The sequence below is a fragment of the Narcine bancroftii genome, chromosome 5, assembly GCF_036971445.1.
Source record: "Narcine bancroftii isolate sNarBan1 chromosome 5, sNarBan1.hap1, whole genome shotgun sequence".
In the NCBI taxonomy this organism is placed as follows: domain Eukaryota; kingdom Metazoa; phylum Chordata; class Chondrichthyes; order Torpediniformes; family Narcinidae; genus Narcine; species Narcine bancroftii.
In genome coordinates, this window is record NC_091473.1 from 212,140,908 (window position 1) to 212,160,119 (window position 19,212).

A 19,212-nucleotide genomic window follows, 5' to 3' on the forward strand; every position below is an offset into this window, starting at 1 on the left:
TTAACTGCTTGACAAGACGTAGCTGTGCAAGTTCCCCTTGGTGTTTGTAATGATTAGGTTTGAAGATCAATGCTGCAACCTCTGGATTTTCAGGTGATTAAGGTGTGCAGATGCTGGGATCTAATGGAGGACACAAGTGCTGCAGAAATTCAGGTCACGCAGCATCCACAGGAAGTGAAAGGCAGTTGATGGTTTCGATTTGGGCCCTTTTCAGGAATGTGGAAGAACAGTCACCCAAATAAAATGGACCTGGGGCAGTGGGAGCAGCACAGGCTTATCTGGTAATAGATCTGATGGGAGAGGAGAAGAGAAAGAAGCTGAGAAGTGGCAGAGGGTTTCTCTTTGACAGGAGAATGCAGGGAATGGAGTAGGGAGCTGGGGGAAAGGAGACAGAGATGAGGGAAAGAAAGACGGAAAAGGGGTTAATGGAAATTGGAATCAATGTTCATGCCGTCTGGTTGGAGACTGTGGAGATGGAAAATAATGTGTTGTCCTTCCAGTCTGCGGTGGCGTCGACGGTTGGGGTTCTGATGTGGCTTCCTTGCAGCTCCAGCTTTCTGTGTGCTTGTATAATCCCCAGTCGACCTGTTGGTCCTGTTCATTGGATTTTTCATCTAAACTGCATCAGATCTCCTGGGTCACTTCCCCTTTGTACTTGCTGGGCTGGCTGGTACGGACAGATCCTGGCTGACCTGTAACTTGATGGACATGGAATAAAAATGGTTGTGACCTGAAGATTTTGGCCTTGTTTGGCAACTTCTGGCCGACATTATCTCCACACCTAACAGCATGTTCTTTAAACAATGGGAATCAAGAATGAATGGGAACAGTGTGGTTTGTTAAAAAGTGGAAAGGTTTTGGAATGAACTGAGTTTATTATAAGGAAAAATCATAAAAATAAAGATACCAAAGGATCCAAGATTATTTTTACTTGGAGATATTTATGAAAAGGATATAAAATTGTAATTGATCAAATTCTAAGCAAATTTTTAAGTATTGCAATCGCAACGGCAAAGAAATGTAGAGCGATATCATAGAAAGATGATCGAAAAGTGTTAGTAAGTAGATGGTATAATGAGATGCGAATTTGTAGTCCTTTAGAAAAAATTACATATAGTTTAAGGAATCAAGATGAACATTTTTATAGTATTTTGAAACCATATATAGAATTTTATGGATAATTTTCCATCCACCTCTTCCATCTTATCCACTCCTCTTAATTAGTAATTTTTAATAACAATTATTGATTGTATATGCTAATATTATATAATTAAATGGTATGTGTTTGTTTTCCTTTTCTTACTTTGTGGGAGGGGGGATGGGGAGAAAATATATAAAAGTACTTTTTTAGTGTCATTAGGCTATGGATATTTGCTTAATGTTCCGTTCATTCTTTCCTGTAATGATGCAAACAATTAAATAATTTTTTTTGAAAAAGTGAATGGGAACGAGATTTGAATACATGAACTTCAGATGAAAGTTGGGATAACACACTCGATCTGATTAATAATTACTTCACTCTGTGCACGACATTATTTCATACAATTTAAAGATGTACATGAATACATATGTCCAAAGTTAGATTACCTTGTTTTTATCCTGATGTTGATTCACTATGTGACAAATGTAGAATTTTTGAGGTCTCTCTGATTCCTATGTTCTGGAAGTGTCCTGAACTATAAGAATATTGGGAACAATTCTTTAAAACTATCACAGATTCTTAGGATTAAATTAGAACCATGTCCTTTTATTGCTTTGTTTCATTATTCTCTAGAAACGAGGATTTCCTTGATTTCAACTAAAACAAAATTGTAGCTTTGACTTCATGGATGGCCGGGTGAGCAACTTGGATAAGAGGGAAAAACAGCTGAGCACCAACTTGTACGCACTGGTGACAGGATGTTATCTCTTGGTGGAGTTTGGAGAAAATTAGATCTAATGTTAAAGAGATCAAGGTTGAATTTAACAAGATATGGGGCCCATTCATGGACATGATCATCATTTGATAACTTAGCCAGGGGTGCTCTGGGAGTTTTCTAACCAATGTTTGAGAGCCGAGACTCGATTCTTCACAATTTATTTGCTGGTGACCATGTTTAGTGGGAGAGGTTAGATTAGTGGTGAAAGGGGAGTTTAGATTAATGGAGGAGTCTTCCTTTTTCTTTTTTCGACAACTGGAAGAGATTGGACTATTTAGATAATCACAATGTAAACTCAATATTAGAACAGGAGGTGAAATTCTCATAAGGATTTTTCACTTTTTCAAGAATTATATAAGATAATGAATAATTTATATATGACTCATTCTGGGTTGCATTATATAAAACCTAGGATTAATATCTAAAAAATATATACACTTAATATTTCTCTCTATCAAATTTATAAAAATATTTTTAAAAGATTTAAAAAATTAAAATTAATAACACCTGGACCAGAACCTGGGCCGCTGTAATGCTGTTATTTTGTGAACTACTCCCACCAGTGATTTTTGTCCTCTTATTATTCTTAATCTCTACCCAGTTCGATTCAACATTCTACTCCTCAAATTACATCTCTCACTATCACCCTGATCTCAACCTGAATCTAGAGGGCTATCCCAGCTCTCGTATCTTCCAATCTTTCCATATTTCCTTATACCTCTGGATATTTAATTCCCAGTCATCTCCAGCCTGCAAACACATGTGTGTAATGGGCACTGAATCCACACCACTTTTGGACTGATTTGTGCCAACAGTTTATTCATTTTGTATATGCTAATATTAGGTAAAGTGCCCTCACACTCAGTGACTTTTTAAAATATCAATTTGCAATGTGGCCTTTTTAGTCTATTATGTTTTTTTTTCTGTCTTCCAATTTGATTTTCCCCTTTTCTACCTTTTTGCTCTGTCTCTATTTTACTTCCTTCTGTTCCTGTGGATAATGCCAGCCCCCTGCCATAGTCGTCTCACCCTCCGCAACAGCACTGGCAAACAAGACCATACGGATGGGCTGGTGGAACGAGCGGACATATAGGGAATGAATCATGGAGGTGAATGCAGAGAGGTACAGTCTGAGGAGCCCTGACAAGGGGTTGATGGAATGTATCCGTACTCACTTCCATGATCAGCACGTTACCGAAGCCCCAAGGGAACTAATTTGCTGGGAAGAAAGTGAGGCAAATTTCAACTGGAGAGCAGAATTCATAACATGGTGCAGAGAGAAACCTGATAGGGAGTTAAAGGAAGCAAAGATTAAGGTTTATGAAGAGGCACAGATTACAATAGCAAGGGAGTAATGATAAATGTTCCGAAGGCCGTGGTTTTACATTGGGGACCACACTTTTGAGAAAATGTGACGGTCTTGGGGAGAGTGAAGAAATAATTTCTCAGAATAATACTAGATTTATTTTTTATTTTTTGAAAGAGTTCTTGATTAAGTTTATTGGTTTTTTTTATTTTTTATTTTTCACACCATAAATCACATTAACCATGGTACACACTTTTTCCTTTTCACACATATACAGTGCCATTTTCTCCCCCCCCTCCCTCCTCCCAACCCACCCCCCAACCCCCCCGTCCATTTAAGGTATACAATCTAGGATACATTAAACCAGTCAGACAATGTTGTCACTCAACAAAAATACACCAGAAATTCTACTGAGTCCATTCTTTTCATTTCCTTCTCCTTCCATCAACTTAGGTAATGATTGTCCCCGGTAGGTTTTCGCTATTGTATTTAATGTCTTCTTTCTTTGGCTTGGCTTCGCGGACGAAGATTTATGGAGGTGGTAAAAAGTCCACGTCAGCTGCAGGCTCGTTTGTGGCTGAGCAGTCCGATGCGGGACAGGCAGACACGATTGCAGCGGTTGCAAGGGAAAATTGGTTGGTTGGGGTTGGGTGTTGGGTTTTTCCTCCTTTGCCTTTTGTCAGTGAGGTGGGCTCTGCGGTCTTCTTCAAAGGAGGCTGCTGCCCGCCAAACTGTGAGGCGCCAAGATGCACGGTTTGAGGCGTTATCAGCCCACTGGCGGTGGTCAATGTGGCAGGCACCAAGAGATTTCTTTAGGCAGTCCTTGTACCTTTTCTTTGGTGCACCTCTGTCACGGTGGCCAGTGGAGAGCTCGCCATATAATACGATCTTGGGAAGGCGATGGTCCTCCATTCTGGAGACGTGACCCATCCAGCGCAGCTGGATCTTCAGCAGCGTGGACTCGATGCTGTCGACCTCTGCCATCTCGAGTACCTCGACGTTAGGGGTGTGAGCGCTCCAATGGATGTTGAGGATGGAGCGGAGACAACGCTGGTGGAAGCGTTCTAGGAGCCGTAGGTGGTGCCGGTAGAGGACCCATGATTCGGAGCCGAACAGGAGTGTGGGTATGACAACGGCTCTGTATACGCTTATCTTTGTGAGGTTTTTCAGTTGGTTGTTTTTCCAGACTCTTTTGTGTAGTCTTCCAAAGGCGCTATTTGCCTTGGCGAGTCTGTTGTCTATCTCATTGTCGATCCTTGCATCTGATGAAATGGTGCAGCCGAGATAGGTAAACTGGTTGACCGTTTTGAGTTTTGTGTGCCCGATGGAGATGTGGGGGGGCTGGTAGTCATGGTGGGGAGCTGGCTGATGGAGGACCTCAGTTTTCTTCAGGCTGACTTCCAGGCCAAACATTTTGGCAGTTTCCGCAAAGCAGGACGTCAAGCGCTGAAGAGCTGGCTCTGAATGGGCAACTAAAGCGGCATCATCTGCAAAGAGTAGTTCACGGACAAGTTTCTCTTGTGTCTTGGTGTGAGCTTGCAGGCGCCTCAGATTGAAGAGACTGCCATCCGTGCGGTACCGGATGTAAACAGCGTCTTCATTGTTGGGGTCTTTCATGGCTTGGTTCAGCATCATGCTGAAGAAGATTGAAAAGAGGGTTGGTGCGAGAACACAGCCTTGCTTCACGCCATTGTTAATGGAGAAGGGTTCAGAGAGCTCATTGCTGTATCTGACCCGACCTTGTTGGTTTTCGTGCAGTTGGATAATCATGTTGAGGAACTTTGGGGGACATCCGATGCGCTCTAGTATTTGCCAAAGCCCTTTCCTGCTCACGGTGTCGAAGGCTTTGGTGAGGTCAACAAAGGTGATGTAGAGTCCTTTGTTTTGTTCTCTACACTTTTCTTGGAGCTGTCTGAGGGCAAAGACCATGTCAGTGGTTCCTCTGTTAGCGCGAAAGCCGCACTGTGATTCTGGGAGAATATTCTCAGCGACACTAGGTATTATTCTATTTAGTAGAATCCTAGCGAAGATTTTGCCTGCAATGGAGAGCAACGTGATTCCCCTGTAGTTTGAGCAGTCTGATTTCTCGCCTTTGTTTTTGTACAGGGTGATGATGGTGGCATCACGAAGATCCTGAGGCAGTTTACCTTGGTCCCAACAAAGCTTGAAAAACTCATGCAGTTTGGCATGCAGAGTTTTGCCGCCAGCCTTCCAGACTTCTGGGGGGATTCCATCCATACCTGCTGCTTTGCCACTTTTCAGTTGTTCGATTGCCTTATATGTCTCATCCAGGGTGGGAACCTCATCCAGCTCTAGCCTTAGGGGCTGTTGAGGGAGCTAAGGCTCCCATATTTGTTCGAATATTTCAATATTATTTCTTAAACTATATGTTATTTTTTCTAATGGAATACATTTATTCATTTCTATATACCATTGTTGTATTTTCAAATTATCTTCCAATTTCCAGGTTGACATAATACATTTTTTTGCTACGGCTAGAGCTATCTTAACAAATCTTTTTTGTGCATCCTCCAAATCAATTCCAAATTCTTTGTTTTTTATGTTACTTAGGAGAGAGATCTCTGGGTTCTTTGGTATATTGTTTTCTGTTATTTTATTTAATATCTGATTGAGATCTTCCCAAAATTTTTTTACTTTCTCACATGTCCAGATTGCATGAATTGTTGTTCCCATTTCTTTTTTTACATCGAAAACATCTGTCAGATACTGTTGGGTCCCATTTATTTAACTTTTGAGGTGTAGTGTATAGCCTGTGTATCCAGTTATATTGTATCATATGTAACCTCATATTTATTGTATTTCTCATCGTTCCGGAGCATAACTTCTCCCATGTTTCCTTTTTTATCTTTATATTTAAATCTTGTTCCCATTTTTGTTTAGTTTTACCATTTGTTTCCTCATTCTCCTTTTCTTGCAGTTTAATATACATATTTGTTATAAATCTTTTGATTATCATTGTATCTGTAATCACATATTCAAGGTTACTTGCCTCTGGCAAACTCAAACTGCTTCCTAATTTATCCTTCAAGTAGGATCTCAATTGGTAATATGCCAGCGCTGTATCTTGAGTTATATTGTACTTATCTTTCATTTGTTCAAAGGATAAGAATCTATTTCCTGAAAAACAATTTTCTATTCTTTTAATCCCTTTTTTTTCCCATTCTCTAAAGGAAAGGTTATCTATTGTAAAAGGGAGTAAATTGTTTTGCATCAATATTAGTTTTGGTAATTGATAATTTGTTTTATTTCTTTCTACATGAATCTTCTTCCAAATATTGAGGAGATGATGCAATACTGGAGAACTTCTATGTTGTACCAATTTTTCATCCCATTTATATAATATGTGTTCAGGTATCTTTTCCCCTATTTTATCTAATTCTAATCTCGTCCAATCTGGCTTTTCCCTTGTTTGATAAAAATCTGATAGGTATCTTAATTGTGCGGCTCTATAATAATTTTTAAAGTTTGGCAGTTGTAAGCCTCCTTGTTTATACCATTCTGTTAATTTATCTAGTGCTATCCTCGGTTTCCCTCCTCTCCATAAAAATTTCCTTATTATTTTCTTTAACTCCTTGAAGAATTTCTCTGTCAGTTGTATTGGCAATGCCTGAAATAAGTATAATATCCTTGGAAAAATGTTCATTTTAATACAGTTTATCCTTCCTATTAGTGTTAGTGGTAAATCTTTCCGATGCTCTAAATCGTCCTGTAATTTTTTCATTAGTGGATAATAATTGAGTTTATATAGTTGGCCGAGATTTTTGTTTATTTGTACACCTAGGTATCTTATTGCTTGCATTTGCCATCTAAATGGTGATTCCTTCTTAAATTTTGAGAAATCCGCATTATTCATAGGCATTGCTTCACTTTTATTTACGTTGATCTTGTAACCCGACACTTCTCCATATTCCTTCAATTTCTTATATAATTCTTTTATTGATAGTTCTGGTTCTGTTAAGTACACTATAACATCATCCGCAAATAAACTGATTTTATATTCCTTGTCTTTTATTTTTATTCCTTTTATATTATTATCTATTCTTATCAATTCTGCTAGTGGTTCTATTGCTAATGCAAACAATAAAGGTGATAGTGGGCATCCCTGCCGTGTTGACCTGCTTAAGTTAAATTGCTTTGATACATGTCCATTTACTGTCACTTTCGCCAACGGTCCCTTATATAATGCTTTAATCCAATTAATATACTTCTCCGGTAAACTGAATTTTTGCAATACTTTGAACAAATAATTCCATTCTACTCTGTCAAAGGCCTTCTCTGCGTCTAAAGCAACTGCTACTGTAGGTGCTTTATTTCCTTCTACTGCATGAATTAAGTTAATAAATTTACAAATATTGTCTGTTGTGCATCTTTTTTTAATAAATCCAGTTTGGTCTAAATTTACCATTTTCGGTACATACTCTGCTAATCTGTTTGCTAATAATTTAGCTATTATCTTATAATCTGTGTTAAGTTAAGATATTTGTCTATATGACGCTGGTGAGAGTGGATCTTTCCCTTGCTTTAGTATTACTGTAATTATTACTGTTTTACATGAATCTGGTAAGCTTTGTGTTTCATCAATCTGGTTGATTACTTCCAGGAGGGGCGGAATTAATAAGTCTTTAAATGTTTTGTAGAATTCTATTGGGAATCCATCCTCTCCTGGTGTCTTATTATTTGGTAATTTTTTTATTATCTCTTGTATTTCTACTATTCCAGATGGCTCTGTTAATTTATTTTGTTCCTCTATTTGTAGTTTTGGTAGTTCAATTTTAGTCAGAAATTCATCTATTTTACCTTCTTTCCCTTTGTTTTCAGTTCAGTATAATTGTTCATAGAACTCTCTAAAATTTTCCTTAATTTCTTTTGGATTATATGTAATTTGTTTGTCTTTTTTCCTTGATGCCAATACCATTTTCTTAGCTTGTTCTGTCTTAAGCTGCCATGCTAGGATTTTGTGTGTTTTTTCCCCTAGTTCATAATATTTCTGTTTTGTCTTCATTATATTCTTCTCCACCTTATATGTTTGTAGTGTTTCATATTTTATTTTTTTATCCGCCAATTCTCTTCTTTTAGTTGTATCTTCTTTCATTGCTAATTCTTTTTCTATATTTACTATTTCCCTTTCCAACTGCTCTGTTTCCTGATTATAGTCCTTCTTCATCTTGGTTACATAACTTATTATTTGCCCTCTAATGAATGCTTTCATTGCATCCCATAGTATAAACTTATCTTCCACTGATTCCGTATTTATTTCAAAATACATTTTTATTTGTTTTTCAATAAATTTTCTAAAATCCTGCCTTTTAAGTAACATGGAGTTTAATCTCCATCTATACATTCTTGGAGGGATGTCCTCTAGTTTTACTGTCAATATTAAGGGTGAATGGTCCAATAGTATTCTAGCTTTATATTCTGTTTTTCTTACTCTATCTTGCATACTAGCTGATAACAAAAATAGGTCTATTCTTGAGTCTGTTTTATGTCTAGCCGAGTAATATGAATATTCCTTTTCTTTTGGGTTTTGTTTCCTCCATAGATCCAAAAGTTGCATTTCTTCCATTGATTTAATTATAAATTTGCATACTTTGTTCTTTCTGTTAATTTTTTTCCCAGTTTTATCCATATTTGAATCCAAATTCAGGTTGAAATCCCCTCCTATTAATATGTTCCCTTGCGTATCTGCTACCTTCAAAAAGATATCTTGCATAAACTTTTGATCTTCTTCGTTAGGTGAATATATATTGAGTAGATTCCAAAACTCAAATATATCTGACATTTTATCATTACATATCTCCCTGCTGGATCTATTATTTCCTCTTCTATTTTAAATGGCACATTTTTACTAATTAATATAGCTATTAATTAGCTACTCCTCTTGCTTTTGAATTATACGATGCTGCTGTTACGTGTCCTACCCAATCTCTCTTTAATTTCTTGTGCTCCAATTCAGTTAAGTGTGTTTCTTGCACAAATGCTATATCAATTTTTTCTTTTTTCAGTAAATTTAGCAGTTTCTTCCTTTTAATTTGGTTATGTATTCCACTAATATTTAAAGTCATATAGTTCAACGTAGCCATTTTATACTTTGTTTATCTTCCCTTTCCATTTCTCCATCATTACCTTTCCTCCTTATCCATTTCTGTTTTCTTGTTTTAAACCCTTTATAAGACAACGTTCCTAAAACATCAAACATTTTCCTTATTCGCCTATTTAAAACTTCTTTAGCCCCAATCTCCCCTTCCCCTCCTGAGTTGTCCTTTATCCCTTGTCGGACAACCACATCTCCCCTCTCCATTTGGATTTGCGAATTCACTCGCAAGCGTCAGCTGATTTTGCAGTGACCATAATACCCCCCACCCAGCCCCCCCAGAAAAGATTTCACTTTTCATATGTAACAAAGGTCACTCTTTTAGTTCCCTCCTTATTCCCTCTATTCCATTTCCTTCCCTTATTAATTCTTGTCTATACTATCTATATTTTCCTCTAAATACGGATACATTCATGTATGCACATTATACATATACACACATATACCTCTTTACCCACATACATATAAATCGTGGTCATTTTTACTCTTATTACATGTCTTCATCTCTCTGGTTGTTTTATAGTTGTTCTGCAAATTTCCTTACTTCCTCTGGATCCGAGAATAGTTTTTTTTCCGCATAAGATCGTTTTCGATGTATTGAACTCCTTTCTCTTCTTCAGGAGTTCAAAACTTATGTGTCTTTTTAGTTCTCAGTCTTTTGTACTCTCATTACACGTCTTCATCCCTCAGTCTATTTTGTAATTGTTCTGCAAATTTTCGTGCTTCCTCTGGATCCGAGAATAGTCTGTTTTGTTGTCCTGGAATAAATATTTTCAATACCGCTGGATGCTTTAGTATAAATTTATACCCTTTCTTCCATAAAATCGCCTTTGCTGTATTGAACTCCTTTCTCTTCTTCAGGAGTTCAAAACTTATATCTGGATAAATGAAGATTTTTTGCCCTTTGTACTCCAGTGGCTTATTGCCCTCTCTTACTTTTTCCATTGTCTTCTCCAGTACCTTTTCTCTTGTAGTATATCTTAGGAATTTTACTAAAATAGATCTTGGTTTTTGTTGTGGTTGTGGTTTAAAGGCCAATGCTCTATGTGCCCTTTCTATTTCCATTTCTTGCTGTAGTTCTGGACATCCTAGGATCCTGGGGATCCAATCTTTTATAAACTCTCTCATATTCTTGCCTTCTTCATCTTCTTTAAGGCCCACTATCTTTATGTTATTTCTTCTGTTATAATTTTCCATTATATCTATTTTCTGAGCTAACAGTTCTTGTGTCTCTATAACTTTTTTATTAGATTCCTCTAATTTCTTTTTTAAGTCCTCTACCTCCATTTCTACTGCTGCTTCCCGCTCTTCCATCTTGTCCATTTTCTTTCCCATTTCTGTTAAGGTCATATCTATTTTATTCATTTTCTCTTCTGTGTTGTTTATTCTTCTTCTTAAATCATTAAATTCTTGCGCTTGTCATTCTTTAAATGACTCCATGTATTCTTTAATAAGAGAAAGTATATCCTTTATCTTGCCTTTCCCTTCTTCTTCTATTTCACTGTACTCTTCCTCTTCTTCTTCCTCTGGGTTGACCATCTGTTGTTTCTTTGTTGCCCTTTTCTTCTCTTCTTTCTTGTTTTCGTTGTCTTCTGTGTTCTCCTCTTGCTGCAGGTGTTCTGCAGCTGTCATTGCCGGCTGTGGAGATCGACTCCCCAGCTGGTCACCCCTCCCGTTGGTGTGTTTTTTTTCATGCGCATGCGCGGTTGCGCACTTTTACTCGGCTCAGCAAGCCATTTTTGTAGTCCACTTTCTACCGACCTGAGGGAGCGGGTTTCTCTCTCCACCGCGGGCCTCTTCGAACAGGTAAGGCCTTCTCCTTCTTCTTCCGTTGTCTTCTCTTCCTCTCTTCTTACCGTTGATTTTGATTTTTCTTTTTTCGTCGCCATCTTCTTTCCACCTTTATACTCACTTTTCTTTAATTTTTATTTCTGTGCCTTTGTGTTTTCCTTTGTTTTTTCCGACTTTTCTGGAGAGGGCTGGAGTTCACCGTCCGGCCACTACTCCATCACGTGACTCCCCCTGATTTTTGTTTTTTTTAATCAGGAAAATATTCCAATGATTTTGATGGCAATGCATCAACCTGCAGTGCATCATAGTCCAGAAAATGCTCTATCTGACTGACAGAACTCCCCATGTGAGCTGTTTTTATGACATATTTAACCCTGACTTCACGCCCAACCCTGCCTCCATCTACTTCGAATCCGATGGCCCTCCTGGTCCTGTCTCTTCTGTGGATTCCCATGGTAACTGTCAATCACTATTTCTCAAACTGATCAGTACAGACGTGACTTCACACACAACCATTAGATTCTTTTTCCTGTGGGCCAGGTAGAATTTCTACTTAATGATTGTGCAAAAAAACTACTCAGGAGAGATGTGTAAACAAAAGTGAGAAATGTCTGAAACTCTGAATGTGCAAACTCCAAAACAGAAAATAAACATTCAATAACAAATTAGGTGCAAAGTAAGAGTCTTGAAAGGATTCCGATCGAGCTTGTTGTGAAAAGTCTGCTGATGGAGATATAGCAACTCTTCCTAAACATGGTGAAGCAAGTCTTGTAGCACCTATTCCTGTTTCCTGCTGACAGCAGTGAGAACAGAGCATGCCATGGGTGGTGTGGATCGCTGACTATTGCTACAACTCTCTGACACCAGCTTTCCTTGTAGATTTTCTCGATGGTGGAGAGATTTTTGCCTGTAATGCACTGAGTCATGCCCACTACCTTCTGCATGGCATTCCACTCACAGGTGTTGGTGCCCCCGTGATGCAGCCCGTCAGTACACTTTCCACTGCACATCTGTAGACGTTTGCCAAAGGTTCCAATGACATAGTGACCCTCAGCAAACTTCTGAGGAAGTAGAGGTGCTGATGTGCTTTCTTCTCGATGACATTGGTATGATGGGTCCAAGAAAGATCCCCTGTGACATGGACTCCCTGGAATTTAAATAAGTTCAATCTTTCTACCACTGATCCACCAATTGACCATCCACCTCTGATATTTTCCTTTCCTCAGGTCTACAATCAGCTCCTTGGTCTTGTGATATTGCCAGGTTGTCGTTGGTACACTATTCAGCCCAGCCATCAGTCTTCTTCCTCAATGCTGACTTATTGCCCCCTTTTATACAGCCCACTACCATGGTATCATTTGCAAATGGTGGTGATGTCATACCAAGCACAGTCATAGGTGTAAAGTGAGTAGAACAGGGGTCAAAGAACACAACCCTGTGGTGCTCCAGAGCTGATGAAGATTGTGGAGGAGGAGTTCTTGCCAATCTGCACTGATTGGGGGCTGGAGGTGAGGAAATCCAGGATCCAATTCCACAGTGGGTTAGTGAGACCCAGGTCTTGGAGTCTGCAGATCAGTTTTGAGAGGATGATGGTTTTGAATGCCAAACTGTAGTCAATAAAGAGCACCCTGATGGGTGTGTCTTTGCTCTCCAGCAGTTTGTGTAAAGTCAGTGAGATGGCATCTAATGTTGTGTTCAAGAAGTGGTTTGATGGGTTCAAAGAGAATCAAGGCTGGACATGTGTTATCAACAAATTTGGCCTTATTTACCCACAGGGCAATTCACAAAAGGGCACACACTCTGTCCAACCCAGAATAATATGCAAATACCTACACATCAGGCGCAAGTAAATCACTGCTAAGCATTCTCAACTCCTGATTGGGAACGTGAGGGTTAAACACACAGAATAATCTGCTCTCTTTCTACCTCTAACAGGAACAGCACACTAACAAACAGTAAATTCAAGGACCAATCGTGTGTCAGCCTCACCTGTGCGCAGATCTAACTCTTGATCTGCTGTTTTAACAGCAGCCACTCAAATCACTTCATCATTGTGGACCTGAGTGCTACCACTAGGTAGGCCTTAAGGCAGATTACCACACTCTGCTTGGGCACCGGCACAATTGAGGCCTGTTTGAAGCCAGTGGATTCTATGCCCTGTTGGAATGAGATGCTGAAGATATCCAAAATCACCACCTCGTTGAAGAGATTGCTCTCTGTATGTCGTGCCTGCACTTTGTACTGAGTACTGAGGTTCTGGACTTAAATGCCTGTGACCTGTCTCTGTCAATCAAATCTGCATCCCTCCTTCCTGCCGCCGGAGCTGGTCCCTCACCATTACAGAAGTAGGAAGCACTTTCACCTGCACTGGCCTGGAGTGAGCAAGAGAGATACTGAGAGGTGTCAGAGCATGAAGTTGCTAATTGAAAGGACGTGGGTGTTAGAGATGGTTGCTGAGATGGGTATGCCAATTTTATGGATAGGATGGATTTAGAGGGACGCAATTCAAATGCAGGAAGGTGGGACCAGGGTGGAGGGAGGGAACCAGCTTTGACTGACGGAGCCAAATCATGGACATTTAAGTCTAGTCATCCAGACCACAATATAAGGTGCAGGTACGACCAACTGAAAGCCATCTCCCAGGCAAAGTGGAGATATTAGGTGAGAATGTCTACAGAGGTGTGGTGGAAAGTGAGCTGACTGGCTGTATCATGGTCTGCTACGGGGACACCAATACCCCTGAGCGTAAAGCCCTCTAAAAGGTAGTGGACACAGCCCAGGACATCACAGGCAAAGCCCTCCCCACTATCGAGAACATCGATGGGGAACGCTGCCTTCGGACAGCAGCAGCAATCATCAAAGATCCACATCACCCAGCACACGCACTGTTCTTGCTGCTGCTATCAGGAAATGGCTATAGGTGTCTCTCAAGACTCACACTACCAGGTTCAGGAAGCCGCTACCCTCCACCATCAGACAATTCAACAACAAACTCAATCAGGGTCTCATTTAAAGACTCTTTATTGATTTTCTTTTTTATTCTCTCTGTATTGCAGTTTGTTTATGTTCGTTATTTGTTTACAGTTTTTTTTTACACTATCAATTAGTGGTAATTCTGCCATGTCTGCAGGAAATTGGAAGCTCAGGGTTGTTTGTGATGTAGTGTATGTACTCTGACAAATCTGAATGCTGTGATAGGGCCAAAGTGACATCACCTGCTCCAAACCCAAATCTGGTGCAATAGGAGACAGCAAAGCTTCACTCCCAGATGAGCTCAATCCCTTCTATTCCTGATTCCTTGCTCCTTCAGAGCAAGGAAGAGCCACTGCGCACAACCACATCTTCTGATGATCCTCTGCTATCTCTGAGGAGGATGTGCAGGCTGGCTTCATAGGAGTGAATCCAGGGAAAGCATCCGTTCCGGACGGAGTACCCGGCCGAGTACTGAAACCTGCGCTGACCAAGTGGCCAATGTATTCACAGATATCTTCCAATATCTCACTCCGACAGGGCACGGTACCATTATCCCTTCAAAGCTAATCTTCAAACTCCAAGAACTTGGTCTCAATACCCTACTGTGTAATTCGATCCTGGATTTCCTCACCTCCAACCCTCATTCAGGCCATTTTGGTAAGAACACAATCTCCATCAACACCAGAGCACCACAAGGTTATATTGTTATATTCTTAGCCCCCTGCTCAACTCGCATTACACCTATGACTGTGTGGCTTGGTACGACAACAATGCCATTTCCAAATTTGATCCGATATCTCGGTAGTGGGCTGTATAGAAAGAGGCGATGAGTCGGCCTACGGGAGACAGACTGAAAGCTTAGCTGAATGGTGTACTAATAACAATCTCTCAATGTCACAAAACCAAGGAGCTGATTTTGACTTTGGGAAAGAAAAACCAGAGGTGTACAGTCAAGTGATAATTGAGATATCAGAGGCGAAGAGGGTGAGAAAATTTAAATTCCTGGGAGTCACTATCTTGGAGGACCTTTCCTGGACCCATCATACCAATGTCATTGTGAAGAAAGCACCTTAGTGTCTCTGCTTCCTCGGGAATTTGTGGAGTTTCACTGTATCATTGTAAACCTTGGCAAACTTCTACACATGTGCTGTGGAACGTGTGCTGACTGACTGCAATCCGGTCCGGGGTCACCAAATCCTTTGAGCTGAATGCCTTGCAAAAGGTAGTGGACGCAGCCCAGCACATCACAGGCTAAACTCTCCCCACCATTGGAAAAGTCTGCAAGGAACAGTGCTGTCAGAGTGGCAGCAATCATCACCCAGAACATGCTTTGTTCTCACTGCTGCCATCAGGAAAGAAGTACACCTGGCACAAGACTCATAACACCAGGTTCAGGAACAGTTGCTACCCCTCCAGCATCAGACTCCAAAACAACAAACTCAATCAGAGGTTTAAGTTCTCTTACTTTGCACTTTATTTGATATTTAATATTTATTTTCTATATTCCTCAGTTTGTTTGCACTTCCTTGTTGTATAAATGTCTCTCTTTTGTATAGGAATCAATCTTGGGGACCGTAGAAATTCTGCCTGGCCCACAGGAACAAGAATCTCAGGATTGTATGTGATGTCACGCCTGTACTTTCTAAAGTCCGAACTTTGAGTTCAGTATGAGAATGCCAGAGATGGTGATTGAGTTACTAAAGGAATTCACAGAAAAGAGGGGAGCAGGTAGGTCCAGAAGAGCCTTTGAATTCGAGGATGATGGAGACAGGGTTGGGTGTGATTGGCGTGAATGCGGGGTTAAATATGATGTCATAAAAACTGCTCACATGGTGATTTCTGCCATACTCAGGTAGAGCATTTTCTGGACTGTGGGTAAAAATGTTGCCATCAAGCTCATTGGAAATGACAAAACATGATTTTCCCAATAACAAACAAAAATCAACCATTATTCTGATAAACGATTTCTTCACTCTCCTAAGGACCTCCATGTGTTTTTGAAAGTGTGGTTCCAAGAAAAATCAAGGCCTTCTGAACATTTATCATTACTCCCTTGCTGCTGTAATCTGCATCTCTTCATAAAGTTCACAATCTTCATTTTCTTCAACTCTCTCTTTTGTCCTTTTTTTCCATGCATCATGTTATGAATTCTGCTCTCCAGTTGAAATTTACCTCTCCATTTTCTTTCCAGCAAAATAGTTCCCTTGTCACTTCTGTACGGAAGTGAGCACGGGAACATTCCATCAACCCTTCATCAGGGCTCCTCAGACTGCATTCACCATCATGTTTCATCCCGCATGTGTCCACCCCTTCCACCAGCCCATCTACACCTGGGCAGGACTGGGATCAATGTCCCGAGTGGCATTGCCAGTGCTGATGGAGAAGGTGAGACAACTATAGCAGGGGAATGGCATTAACTGCAGGATGACAGAAGGAAGTAAAACAAGAGGCAAAAGCAAAAGGTAGAAAAGAGAAAGTCAAAGTGGAGGACAGAAAAAATTCAATGCAATAGACAAAAAAGGTCACATTGCACTTGATTGAAAAAGTTCACTGAATGTGAGGGCACTTTATCTGAATGCCCAGAGCACAGGAAACAAGGAGACAAACTGTTGTAAAGCAGTCAAAAGGAGAATAATTAAGTGGCTATTATACCAACATGGTCACAGGTTGGAGATGAATGGGAATTAAATATCCAGGGATAACAGGTAATTCAAAAGATACAGGAGGGGGATAAAACTCTTGATTCTGAACTTGGGACTGGGGGGCGGGGTGTTTGAGTGATAGAGAGGTAGGACCAGATGGATTTTTATACCTGTGGGAGAACACTAAAATGTAAAAAATACAGGAGTGGGCCATCTGGCGTTCAATGTTATCATAGCTGATCTGATGATAGGCTCATCTCCACCGACCTGCCTTTTCCCTGTATCCCTTAATTCCCTTACTCTGAAGAAATCTATCCAAACTTGTCTTAAATATATTTACTGAGCTCTCCTCCACTGCTTCAATGGCCAGTGAATTCCACAGATTCACAACCCTCTGGGAAAAAGTTCCTCCTCATCTCAGTCCTAAATTTACTACTCTGAATCTTGAGGCGATGTCCCCGAGTTCTGGTCTCCCTATCAATATAAACAAGTTACCTATCTCTTTCTTACCTAGGCCTTTCATAATTTTATGTTCCAGAGGATCCCCTCTCATTCTTCTAAATTCCAGTGAGTTGAATCCCAGACAACTCATTCTCTCCTCATAGACCCTTAATACCTGGAATCAACATGCTGAACCTCCTCTGCACCATCTCCAAAGCCAGTACATCCTTCTTCAAGTCAGGAGACCGGGTTCGCATGCAGTTCTTCAGTACCTTGTGCAATTGCAGCACAAGCTCCCTGCTCTTAAATTCAATCCCTCTAACATCCCATTTGCCTTCTTGATGACCTGCTGAACCTGTAAACCAACCTTTTGCGATTCATGCACAAGCTCTCCCAGGTCCTTCTGTGTGGCAACGCACTGCAATCGCTTGCCATTTAAATAATAATCTGATCTTCCATTTTTCCTTCCAAAGTGCATAACCTCACATTTACCAACATTTTACTCCATTTGCCAGTCCCTTGCCCACTCACTTAACTTATCAATATCTCTCTGCAGACTCTCCATAATCCGAGGCACAGAGGGTGGGAGAATGACACAGGGGTTGGGAAAACTGGGATGGGGATGGGGTCAGGGCAGAAGGAGAGCTTGTATGGGGGGGGGGGGGGGGATGGTCATAATATTCTCCCCCAGAATAGATGATTCCAGAACTCATCCTGGGTGCAGATTCAATGTGAGAGTGGGAGGTTTAAGAGGGACTGGAGGGGCAACATTTTCATACAAAGAGTGGTCCATATCTGTAATACATAGACAGAGAAAGTGGGTCCCCATCTCAACCCCAGTCCAGAACTGTGGTTTTAATACCACACACCATTCCACGACAGGTCTGTCCTTGGCCTCATGCTCGGCCAAACCAAGGACACCTGCAAACTGGAGGAATAACACCTTCTATTCTGTCTCAGCCCTCTCCAACCAGCATTAACATGGACCTCCAATTTCTGTTAACCCTCTCCTCTGGTCTCTCTTTCCCCACCCTCTTTCCTTCCTCCTGCTATCAGACAGCTTCCCTTCTTAGCATCTGCCATCTCCCCCTATCACTTCCCTGCTTCTTACTCTTCTCCCCATCCCACCTGTATCCACCCATCACCTCTTACTTGTCAGCCCGTGCTCCTCTTCCTTCCCCTCCCCCACTACATTTTTTAAATTCAGGCATCTGCCTGATTTTCGGCACAACTAACGAAGGGGTCAGTCCGCGATAGTCAACTTTCCTTTACTTCCTGTGGATGCTGTGAGACCTGCTGAGTTTTTCCAGCACTCATGGCCCTGCACTTGACCACAGCATCTGCAGATTGTCCTATTTTACCCAAGCAACTCGATCTTTGTGCATCCCACTCAGCAAGGTTGGGCTTTGCAGTGGAGAGGTCAGTGTCCAGGTCTGTGTGTAGTGCTCTGTTCTTCCCCACCCCTTCTCCCAACATCCGGCATCCAGAACTCCCCCAGCACCTGGATACGACTGAATTCCCACCACTCGCGCACCATCTTTGCAAAGGAAATATCATCCCCGTCCCTTCCCTCAACCCCACTGTTCAGCCTGTGTTCAAGTTGAGTCTCCGTAGGGCCAGAGTCTCATTACTTTGCTTTTTATTAAACGCTTTCCAGTGGTTAATAAATTAGTCATGACTATTTGGCGGAATTTTCTGTCTCGTTCAATCTCCTTCTAGACCTAAACCAACCTCTGAATGGGAACGGTCCAGACAATCTGGGAAAGATCTGGGATGAATATTTGGGAGAAAGCAAAAACTCCCATATTCTGGGATGGTCCAGTGACTTGGACAACTTGTGTCCCTGTGAAATATGCCAGCAGAAGTGCAGTTTCCCACTTCTGGGATACCCATTCAAAGAAAAGTAAAAGATTTGTCAGTTTCCCCTCCCCAGCCCTTTCCCTGCTTGCTCTTTCCTCTTTCCCTATCCCTCAAAGGGTCCTGACCCAAAACATTGCCTGTCTGTTTACCCAAGGGACAAGTCCATGG